Source organism: Pristiophorus japonicus, chromosome 9 (genome assembly GCF_044704955.1).
Source record: "Pristiophorus japonicus isolate sPriJap1 chromosome 9, sPriJap1.hap1, whole genome shotgun sequence".
NCBI classification, from domain to species: Eukaryota; Metazoa; Chordata; class Chondrichthyes; family Pristiophoridae; genus Pristiophorus; species Pristiophorus japonicus.
The window spans coordinates 227,838,040-227,850,233 of NC_091985.1; the positions used below are offsets into that span (position 1 = coordinate 227,838,040).

Genomic DNA, 12,194 nt, shown 5'->3' on the forward strand with positions numbered 1-12,194 from the left:
TGCTTTCTCTCCATACCCCTTGATCCCCTTTAGCCGTAAGGGCCACATCTAACTCTCTCTTGAATATATCCAATGAACTGGCATCAACAATTCTCTGCAGCAGGGAATTCCACAGGTTAACAACTCTCTGAGTGAAGAAGTTTCTCCTCATCTCAGTCCTAAATGGTCTACCCCTTACCCTAAGACTGTGTCCCCTGGTTCTGGACTTCCCCAACATCGGGAACATTCTTCCTGCATCCAGCCTGTCTAGTCCAGTCAGAATCATATATGTTTCTATGAGATCCCTCTCATCCTTCTAAACTCCAGTGAATAAAGGCCCAGTTCATCCAGTCTCTCCTCATAGGACAATCCAGCCATCCCTGGAATCAGTCTGGTGAACCTTCGCTGCACTCCCTCAATAGCCAGAACATCCTTCTTCAGATTAGGAGACCAAAACTGAACACAATATTCCAGGTGAGGCCTCACCAAGGCCCTGTGTAACTGCAGCAAGACCTCCGTGCTCCTATACTCAATCCTCTCGCTATGAAGGTCAACATACCATTTGCCTTCTTCACCGCCTGCTGTACCTGCATGCCAACTTTCAAAGACTGATGAACCATGACACCCAGGTCTCGCTGCACCTCCCCTTTTCCTAATCTTCCGTTACAGGAGAAATGGTGACCGGTCAGCGAGCATGGGTAAACGAAAGGAGAATCATTTAACAGTAATAGGCTAGTAACAGACTTCAAGACATAGACTGGTGAAATGGGCAGACACATGGCAGATATAATTGTGGGCCGCCCCCGACCTGTGTGAGAACACCACCGCAGGTCGGGGCTATAAATAGAGCTGGCGTGCTGGGCCCTGGAACATCGTGACGGAGGTGCGGCAAATGAGGGTATGGGGATGGACCTGTCCACACTGCGATTTGTGTGCGCACTTGGTCCTTGCAGCAAGCAGAGCAGGTCTCCAGTCATCCTGGTTAATCCATGTCACTGGATAAAGACCTTGCTCTGTCAAGCCCGTGTGGTGGCTGATGTGCAACAGTCACCACACGTTAAAAAAATTCATGCACAGGCATCTTCCACCCTTCAACTGGAGTTCAGGACTGGAACATCGGGTCCTTCATTGAAACATGTGAACTCTCATGGAAGCAAGTCATCTTCGCTCGAGGGACCGGCTATGGTGATGATAATTTAATGCAGAGAATGTAAAGTGATGCATTTTGGAAGGAAGAAAAAGGGGAGGCATTTTAAACTAAATGGTACAATTTAAAGGGCATGCAGGAACATGTATATGTACACAAATCTGGGAGGATGGCAGGATCAGCTGATCAATCTGTTAAAGCATCCGGTGGCCTTGGCTTTATGAACAGCAGTATAGAGTACAAAACCAAGTAAGTTATGCTATGAGGAACTTAACACAGTCACTAAGGAGGTGGTACTCACTAAGATAATGGGACTAAAAGCGGATAAATCCCCTGGACCTGATTGTTTGCATCCTCAGGTCTTAAGAGAAGTAGCGGCAGGGATTGTGAATGCATTGGTTGTTATTTACCAAAATTCCCTGGATTCTGGGGACGTCCCAGCAGATTGGAAAACTGCAAATGTAACGCCCCTTTTCAAACAACGAGGTAGACAAAAAGCAGGAAACTATAGACCAGTTAGCCTAACATCTGTGGTTGGGAAAATGTTGGAACACATTATTAAAGAAGCAATAGTAGGACATTTGGAAAAGCAAAATTCGGTCAGGCAGAGACAGCATGGATTTATGAAGGGGAAGTCATGTTTGACAAATGTGCTGGAATTCTCTGAGGATGTAATGAACAGGGTGGATAAAGGGGAACCAGTGGATATGGTTTATTTGGGCTTCCAGAAGACATTTGACAAGGTGCCACATAAAAGGTGACTGCTCAAGATAAAAGTTCACAGGGCTGGGGGTAATATATTAGCATGGATAGAGGATTGGCTAACTAACAGAAAACAGAGAGTCGGGATAAATGGTTCATTCGCAGGTTGGCAACCAGTAACTAGTGAGGTGCTGCAGGGATCAGTGCTGGGACCCCAGCTATTTACAATCTATATTAACGACTTGGAAGAAGGGACTGAGTGTAACGCAGCCAAGTTTTCTGACGATACAAAGATGGGAGGAAAAGCAATGTGTGAGGAGGACACAAAAAACCTGCAAAAGGATATAGACAGGCTAAGTGAGTGGGCAAAAATTTGGCAGATGGAGTATAATGTTGGAAAGTGCGAGGTTATGCACTTTGACAGAAAAAAATCAAAGAGCAAGTTATTATTTAAATGGAGAAAAATTGCAAAGGCCTTAGAGAGGGTGCATAAAAGACTGACGAAAATTATTCCAGGGATGAGGGACTTCAGTTACCTGGATAGACTGGAAAAGCTGGGGTTGTTCTCCTTGGAGCAGAGAAGGTTGAGAGGAGATTTGATAGAGGTGTTCAAAATCATGAGGGGTCTCCACAGGATAAAGAGAAACTGTTCCCATTGGCCGAAGGGTGAAGAACCAGGGGACACAGAGTTAAGGTGATTGGCAAAGGAAACAAAGGCAGCGTAAGAAAAATCTTTTTTACACGGCGAATGGTTAGGATCTGGAATGCACGGCCTGAAAGGGTGATGGTGGCAGACACAATTGCGGTGCTGAGACCGGAGTGGGAACTCCCTGAGCTACTCTGGCAGGGAGCAGGCACGGGCTGGGCGGGCCGAGTGGCCTCCCTCTGTGATGTCACCATTCTCTGATTCTGCGCATGAGCCGGAAACCGGCAGAAGTCCCGCCTCCTCAGCCCCCGGATTGGTTGGAGGACCCGCCGCCACTTCAGTCCTCCAAGCGCTACCCACTCTCCCCTATTGGTCGGAGCTCACGTCAGTCACCATCGTGGAGTGGATCACGTGGTCCAGTCCGGCTCCCTGCAGGAGACTCCGTGCTGCGGCCGCTCAATCCGCTCCGCTCGGTGCCCGGGGGGCGCTCGGACGCTCAGGTTTGTATTTTATTTTTATTTATCTATCCGCCCGCGCTTCACTCCGCTATTTATATTTTAAAAACCCTCATAAAACTCACTTTCCGCCGGTGATCCGGGCTCTCAGGCGGCGTACGTGCTCGACATCCGCGGTGTGGGCCGCGCGGCTGTGGGCGGGGCCAGGGATCATGCGCGGTGTTCGTCGCAATTGATCGAGGCGGCTGGAGCGCTTTCTGGGACGTGGCGGCATATGGGTATTGCAGCCGCCATTACTGTTGGTCCAACCTGTGCAGCAGCTGGTGCCTGAAAATCAGCTTCACTGCCGCTGGGCTGGGAAAGGGCGACTTGAGACAACATTTTTACGTTTCTGATGCTGGGTCGTTTGGGAATTTCCGCCCCCAAAATTAATATTTTTTATGAAAATAGAGTAACTTTTGAGAAAGTAACATTATATTGGGTGAGAGGATAGAAAGTGTCGAGGGTGGATGTAGACATGATTCAGTTGATGGGTCCCACAGGCGAGCTTTGATTCAAATATGGGAATGTGTTCTTTTTTCCCCTCTCCTCCCCTCCTGTGTGTGTGTAAGTTAGCCATGGCTCGGTGGGTAGCACTCTCGCCTCTGAGTCAGAAGGTTGTGGGTTGAAGTCACACTCCAGAGACTTGAACACAAAATCTAGGCTGACACTCCAGCGCAGTGCTGAGAGAATGCCACTCTGTCGGAGGTGCCATCTTTTAGATGAGATGTTAAACTGAGGTTGTGTCTGCTCTCTCAGGTGGATGTAAAAGATCCCGTGTCACAATTTTGAAGAAGAGTAGAGGAATTATCACCGGTGTTCTGCGGCCAATATTTATCCCTCACTAGACATCATTAAAACACATCATCTGGTCATTATCACCTTTGCACTTCAAAATTGAGTGTAAGTGCTTTGGAACGTCCAGTGGTCGTAAAAGGCACGATATAAATGCAGTCTAGCTTTCTTTATCGATGTTCAAAGAGGCCATTAACAGTCCTGTAGAATCGTAATAGCACAGAAGAAGCCCATTTGGCACGTCGAGCCCATGCCGACTCTCGGCTAGTCTCTCTCCGTTGCCCCTTCCTTGTAGCCCTGCAAACATCGCCTATCACCCCTGTGCTCGCTGACCTACATTGGCTCCTAGTTAAGCAACAGCTCGATTTCAAAATTCTCATCCTTGTTTTCAAATCCCTCCATGGGCTCGGCCCTCCTCTGTAATCTCTTCCAGCCCTATAATCCCCCAAGACTTCTACACTCTGCCTATTCTGGCCTTTTGATCATTACTGATTTTAATTGCTCCACCATTGATGGTCATGCATTTAGCTGCCTCGGTCCTAAGCTCTAGAATGACGCTCCTCCTCTCCACTTCCCTCCTTTTAAAAAGCTCCTTAAAATTTACCTAACCTGCAGGTACACCAAGCAATTAGAAAATCAAATGGTATAATGGCCTTTAATACAAAGGGTTTGAGTATCAGAGTAAAGACGTACAAATGCAATTATATAGGGCCCTGGTGAGATCGCATCTGGAGTATTGTGTACAGTTTTGGTCTCCTTACCTAAGGAAGGATATACTTGCCATAGAGGGGGTGCAACAAAGGTTCACCAGATGGATTCCTGGGATGGGGGGGATTGTCCTATGAGGAGAGATTGAGTGGACTAGGCCTACACACAAGAGTTGAGAAGATGAGGTGAGATCTTGAAACATGCAAAATTCTCATAGGGCTTGACAGGGTAGATGCAGGGAGGATGTTTCCCCTGGCTGTGGCGTCTAGAACCAGGGGTCACCGTCTCAGAATAAGGGGTCGCCTATTTAGGACTGAGAAGAGGCAAAATTTCTTCACTCAGAGGGTGGTGATTCTTTAGAATTCAGTACCCCAGAGGGCTGTGGAGGCTCAATCTTTGAGTATATTCAAGACAGAGATGGATAGATTTTTGGATAATAAGGGAATCGAGGGATATGGGGATCGGTTGTGAAAGTGGAGTTGAAGTAGAAAATCAGCCATGATCTCACTGAATGGCAGAGCAGGCTTGAGGGGCCAAATGGCCTTCCTGCCCCTATTTCTTATGTTTCCTTGCCCAATCATTTGGTCATCTGCCCCAACATCTCCTGGGCTTCAGGGTCCCAGTGACCAGCAGAGAAAGTACAACAACTTAGAATCTCAAAGGTTACAACACAAAAGACCATTCGGCCCATCGAGCCCATGTGGGCTCTCAGCTAGTCCCTCTCCCCTGCCTGCAAACTTTTTCCCTTCAGATATTTATCCAACTCCTTTTGAAAGAAAAGATTGAGTCTGCCTCCACCACCCTTTCAAGCAGTGCATTCCAGATCTTAACCACTCGCCACGTAAAAAGAGTTTCTTCTTGTGTCGTCTTTGGTTCTTTTGCCATCACCTTAACTCTGTGTCCTCTGGTTCTTGACCTTTCTACCAATAGGTACAGTGTCTCTCTATCTACTCTGTCCAGATCCCTCATGATTTTGAACACCTCTATCAAATCTCCTCTCAATCGACTCTGCTCCAATGAGAACAACCCCAGCCTCTCCAGTCTATCAACGTAACTGAAGTCCCCCATCCATGGAATCATTCTCGTAAATCTTTTCTGCATCCTCTCTAAGGCCTTCACATCCTTCCTACAGTGCGGTGCCCAAAATTGGATACAATACTCCAGTTGGGGTTGAACCAGTGTTTTGTACAAGTTCTTCATCATTTCCACACTTTTGTACTCTGTATCTCTACTTATGAAGCTCAGGATCCTATAAGCCTTTTTAACTGCTTTCTCCAGCTGCCCTGCCACATTCAACGATTTTTGCATGCATACACCCAGGCCTCTCTGTTCATGCATCCCCTTTTAGGATTGTACCATTTAGTTTATATTTCCTCTCATTCTTTCTACCAAAATGGATCACTTCATGCTTTTCTGGGTTAAATGTCCCCTGCCACGTGTCTGGCCATTTTACCAGCCCGTCTATGTCTTCCTGAAGTTTATCACTCTCCTCGTCACTGTTCACTAGACTTCCAAGTTTTGTGTCATTTGCAAATTATGAAATTGTTCCCCAAGTCATTAATATATATCAAGAAAAACAGTGGTCCTAGAACCGAACCCTGGCAAACACCACTGTATACCTTCTCCCAGTCCAAAAAACAACCATTCACCACTACTCTCTGTTTCCTGTCACTTAGCCTATTTTGTATCCAGGCTGCCACTGTCCCTTTTATTCCATGGGCTTCAACTTTGCTGGCAAGCCTTTTATGTGGAACTTTGTTGAACGCCTTTTGGAAACCTGTGTACACCACATTAACTGTATTACCCTCATCACTCTCGGTTACCTCATCAAAAAACTCAATTAAGTTGGTTAATCACGATTTGCCTTTTAACAAATCTCTGTTGGTTTTCCTTAATTAATCCACATCTATCCAAATTACTTAATTTTGTCTCTGATCGATATTTCTAAAAGCTTCCCCACTACTGAGGTTAATCTGACTGGCCTGGAGTTGCTGGGTTTAATTTTACACCTTTTTTGAACAATAGTGTAACATTTACAATTCTCTAGTCCTCTGGCACCACCCCCGTATCTATGGAGGATTGTATTATGGCCAATACTTCTGCAATTTCCACCCTCAATTCCCTTAGCATCCTAGGATGCATCCCATCCGCTCCTGGTGATTGATCTACTTTAAGTACAGCCAGTCTTTTTAATACCTCTTATTTATCAATTTCTATCCATTCAAGGGTCTCCACAACTTCCTCCTTCACTATGTCTATGGCAGCAGCCTCTTCCTTGGTGAAGACAGATGCACAGTACTCATTTAGTACCTCAGCCATACCCTCTGCCTCCATGCATAGGTCTCCTTTTTGGTCCTTAATCAGCCCCACCCTTTTACTATTTATATGCCTGTAAAAGAACATAAAAAATAGGAGCAAGAGTAGGCCCAACGCCCCCTCGAGCCTGCTCTACCATTCAATAAGATCATGGCTGATCATCGACCTCAACTGCACTTTCCTGCCTGATCTCCATATCCCTTGATTCCACTAGACTCCAAAAATCTATCTATCTCAGCTTTGAATATATTCAGAGATTCAGCATCCATAGCCCTTTGGGACCACAAATTCCAAAATTCACAACCCTCTGAGAGAAGGAATAACTCCTCATCTGTGTCTTAAATGGCCTACCCCTTATCCTGAGACTGTGACCCCTGGTTCTAGACACTCCAGCCGGGGGAAACAACTTCTCAACTCAGCATCTACCCTGTCGATACCCTTCAGAATTTTGTATGTTTCAATCAGATCACCTCTCATTCTTATAAACTCCAGACTTTTGGATTACCTTTGATGTTTGCTGCCATTCTATTCTCATACCTTATCTTTGCCCCTCTTATTTTCTTCTTCACTTCTCTTCTGATCTTTCTATATACAGCCTGATTCTCAGATGTATTAGCAACCTGACATCTGTCATACAAGCTCTTTTTCTGCTTGATCATATTCTCTAGGTGTTTCGTCATCCGGGGAGCCTTTACTTTAGTTGCCCTACCTTTCCCACCAGTTGGAATGTACTCAACTGTACCTCAACTATTTCTTTAAAGGCAGACCACTGTTCCATTACAGGTTTAAACTGGCTTGGCAGTGGGGTGGGAACCTTAAAAAAAAAAAAAAAAAAAAAATAGATTCAGTAGGGTGAGGAGTAAAGCTGTAGTTAGAAAGAAAAAATAAAGAAAGAAAGTGAGTTTGAAGGAGCGAGGAAACAAGCAGGAAAAAAGGGTAAAAAAACAAACTCAAAAGCACTTTGTCTAAATGCATGGAGCATTTGTAACAAAATAGATGAGTTGATGACTCAAATTGAATCAAATGGGTATGATCTGATAGCCATTACAGTGACGTAGTTGCAAGGTGACCAGGACTGGGATTTAAATATTCAGAAGTACTTGACAATCCGGAAGAACAGACAGAAAGGAAAAGGAGGTAGGGTAGCTCTATTGATAAAGGATGGAATCACTGCAATAGTAAGAAACGATATTGGCTCAAATGATAAGGGTGTTGATAAAGAACAATAAGGGGAAAAAGTCACTGGTGGGCGTAGTCTATAGGCCCCTTAAGACATTCCCTCGACGAATGTCTGTCCCACCTGTAACAGGGTCTGTGGCTCTCATATCGGACTGTTCAGCCATCAAAGAACTCACTTTCGGAGTGGAAGCAAGTCCTCCTCGATTCCAAGGGACTGCCTATGATAACAGTAGCAACTCTGTTGGTCGGAGCATAAACCAGGAAATAATAGGGGCTTGTAAAAAGGGAACAGCAATAATCATGGGTGATTTTAACCTCCATATTGATTGGACAAATCAAATTGGTCAGGGTAGCCTTGAGGAGGAGTTCATAGTGTGCATAAGGGACAGGTTCCTTGAGCAGTATGTAACGGAACCAACCAGGGGGCAGGTTATCTTAGATCTGGTCCTGTGTAAAGAGACAGGATTAATAAATAATCTCCTAGTAAAAGATCCCCTTGGAATGAGTGATCATAGCATGATTGGATTTCAAATTCAGATGGAGGGTGAGAAAGTTGGATTAGTAACCAGCGTACTAAGCTTAAATAAAGGAGACTATGAAGGTATGAGGGCAGAGTTGGGTAAAGTGGACTAGGAAAATAGATTAAAGTTTAGGATGGTTGATGAACAGTGGTGTACATTTAAGGAGATATTTCACAACTCTCAAGAAAAATATATTCCAGTGAGGAGGAAAGAGTGTAAGAGAAAAGATAGCCATCCGTGGCTAACTAAAGAAATCAAGGACGGTAACCAATTAAAAACAAGGGCATACAAAGTGGCCAAAACTAGTGGGAGGACAGAAGACTGGGAAGCTTTTAAAAGCCAGCAAAGAACGACTAAAAAAAATGATTAAGAAAGGAAAGATAGACTATGAACGTAAACTAGCACAAAATATAAAAACAGATAGCAAGAGTTTCTATAGGTATATAAAAAGGAAAAGAGTGGCTAAAGTAAATGTTGGTCCCTTAGAGGACGAGACCGGGAATTAGTAATGGGGAACATGGAGATGGCAGAAACTCTGAACAAATATTTTGTATCAGTCTTTACGGTAGAGGACACTAACAATATTCCAATAGTGGATAGTCAAGGGGCTATGGAGGAGAGGAACTTATCACAATCACTAAGGAGGTGGTACTCAGTAAGATAATGGGACTAAAGGCAGATAAATCCCCCGGACCGGATGGCTTACATCCTAGGGTCTTAAGAGAAGTAGCGGCAGGGATTGTGGATGCATTGGTTGTAATTTACCAAAAATTCTCTGGATTCTGGGGAGGTCCCAGCAGATTGGAAAGCTGCAAATGTGACGCCCCTATTTAAAAAAAAAAAAAGGAGGCAGACAAAAAGCAGGAAACTATAGACCAGTTTGCCTAACATCTGTGGTTGGGAAAATGTTGGAGTCCATTATTAAAGAAGCAGTAGCAGGACATTTGGATAAGCAAGATTCAGTCAGGCAGAGTCAGCATGGATTTATGAAGTGGAAGTCATGTTTGACAAATTTGCTGACATTCTTTGAGAATGTAACGAAAATGGTGGATAAAGGGGAACCAGTGGGTGTGGTGTATTTGGACTTCCAGAAGGCATTTGACAAGGTGCCACATAAAAGGTTACTGCACAAGATAAAAGTTCACAGGGTTGGGGGTAATATATTAGCATGGATAGAGGATTGGCTAACTAACAGAACAGAGTTAGGATAAATGGTTCATTCTCGGGTTGGCAATCAGTAACTCGTGGGGTGCCGCAGGGATCAGTGCTAGGACCCCAACTATTTACAATCTATATTAACGACTTGGAAGAAGAGACTGAGTGTAACGTAGCCAAGTTTGCTGACGATACAAAGATGGGAAGAAAAGCAATGTTGAGGAGGACACAAAAAAATCTGAGAAGGACAGGCTAAGTGAGTGGACAAAAATTTGGCAGATGGAGTATAATGTTGGAAAGTGTGAGGTCGTGCACTTGGGCAGGAAAAAAATCAAAAAGCAAGTTATTATTTAAATGGAGAAAGATTGCAAAGGCCGCAGTACAGCGGGATCTGGGGATACTTATGCACGAAACACAAAAGGATAGTATGCAGGTACAGCAAGTGATCAGGAAGGCCAATGGTATCTTGGCCATTATTGCAAAGGGGATGGAGTATAAAAGCAGGGAAGTCTTGCTAAAACTATACAAGGTTTTGGTGAGGCCAACCTGGAATACTGCATGCAGTTTTGGCTTCCATATTTACGAAAGGATATATTTGCTTTGGAGGCATTTCAGAGAAGGTTCACTAGGTTGATTCGGGGATGGGGGGGGTTGACTTTTATGAGGAAAAGTTGAGTAGTTTGGGCCTCTACTCATTGGAGTTCAGAAGAATGAGAGGTGATCTTATCGAAACGTATAAGCTTATGAGAGGGCTTGACAAGGTGGATGCAGAGAGGATGTTTCCACTGATGGGGGGGACTAGAACTAGAGGGCATGATCTTAGAATAAGGGGCTGCCCATTTAAAACAGTGATGAGGAGAAATTTTTTCTCAGGGTTGTAAATCTGTGGAATTCGCTACCTCAGAGAGCTGTGGAAGCTGGGACATAGAATAAATTTAAGACAGAAATGGACAGTTTCTTAAATAAGGGGTTATGGGAAGCGGGCGGGGAAGTGGAGCTGAGTCGATGATCAGATCAGCCATGATCTTATTGAATGGCGGAGTATGCTCGAGGGGCCGTATGGCCTACACCTGTTCCTATTTATTATGTTCTTATAACCGGTCCCAATGTCCCAGGAATCTAAAGCCCTCCCTCCTTCACCATCTCTCCAGCCACGCATTCATCTGCTCTATCCTCCTATTTCTGTACTCACTCGGGAGTAATCCGGAGAATAGTAACATAGAAATTTACAGCGCAGAAGAAGGCCATTTCGGCCCATTGTGTCCATGCCGGCTGACAGAGCCGTATGGCCCTTGGTCAGCAACCCTTATATATAAACCTATGAACAATGACTGAAATGCAAAGAGCACCCAGCCCAACCAGTCCGCCTCACACAACTGTGACACCCCTTATACTGAAACCTTCCATACTCCACCCCAATCGGAGCCATGTGATCTCCTGGGAGAGGCAAAAACCAGATAAAAATCCAGGCCAATTTAGGGAGAAAAAAATCTGGAAAAATTCCTCTCCGACCCATCCAGGCGATCGAAACTAGTCCAGGAGATCACCTTGGCCGTATTCTATTCCCTGCAGTACTTACCATTATATCTGTGTCGTCCAACAAAAGGTCATCCAGTCTAATCCCAATTACCAGCTCTAGGTCCGTAGCCCTGCAGGTTACTGCACTTCAAGTGTCTATCCAACCATCTCTTAAAAGTGGTGAGGGTTTCTGCACTACCACTCTTCCAGGCAGCGAGTTCCAGATCCCCACAACCCTCTGCGTAAAGAAGCCCCCCCCTTCAAATCCCCTCTAAACCTTCCACCAACCACCTTAAAACTATGCCCCCTCGGTAATAGACCCCTCCACCAATGGAAATAGACCCTTACTATCCACTATGACCAGATCCCTCAATATTTTGTAGATCTCCATGAGGTCTCCTCTTAACCTCCTCTGTTCCCATGAGAACAAATCCAGCCTATCCAATCTGTCCTCATTATTGATTCTTTATTCCAGGCAGCATCCTAGTAAATCTCCTCTGCACTCTCTCTAGTGCAATCACGTCGTATACATTACCCTCATCGACTCTCTTGGTTGAAATTTTTGAGAAGGTAATCAGTTTAGTCACACACTATCTTCCCTTAACAAATCCGTGCTGACTATCCCTAATTAATCCTTGCCTTTCCAAATGTAGATTTATCCTGTCTTTCAGGATTTTTCCAATAATTTTCCCACCACTGAGGTTAGGCTGACAGGCCTGTAATTACTCGGCCTATCCCTTTTTCCCTTCTGAGGTCCTCTTTTTGAGCTCCCTAAAATCTGCCTGTAGGACCTCATCCCTCTTTCTACCCATGTTGTTGGTACCAATATGGACCACGACCTCTAGCTGTTCACCCCTCAGAATGTTCTGCAGCCGCTCAGTGCCATCCTTAACTCAGGCATCAGGGAGACAACATAACATCCTGGAGTCACGTCTGCGGCCGCAGAAACGCCTGTCGGTTCTCCTAACTATCGAATCCCCTACCAGTATTGCTCTCCCACTCTTCTTTCCCCCCTGCCCCCCCCCAGTACAGCT

At 45.0% G+C, this 12,194-nt stretch overlaps 2 long non-coding RNA genes and 1 pseudogene across 2 annotated transcripts in view; 1 reads left to right on the forward strand and 2 right to left on the reverse strand.

Annotated features, from left to right (window-relative positions):
• Nucleotides 1-3,121, reverse strand: part of LOC139273849 (uncharacterized) — a 41,309-nt gene extending 38,188 nt beyond the window's left edge. Inside the window, exon 1 of the long non-coding RNA XR_011595405.1 lies at nucleotides 3,055-3,121. This is a non-coding gene — a long non-coding RNA (uncharacterized lncRNA). The remainder of the gene's footprint in view (nucleotides 1-3,054) is intronic.
• LOC139273850 (uncharacterized) overlaps nucleotides 1-12,194 on the reverse strand; it is a 697,517-nt gene that overhangs the window by 427,895 nt on the left and 257,428 nt on the right. The window lies entirely within an intron of this gene.
• LOC139273845 (zinc finger protein 420-like) overlaps nucleotides 2,881-12,194 on the forward strand; it is a 101,196-nt pseudogene continuing 91,882 nt past the window's right edge.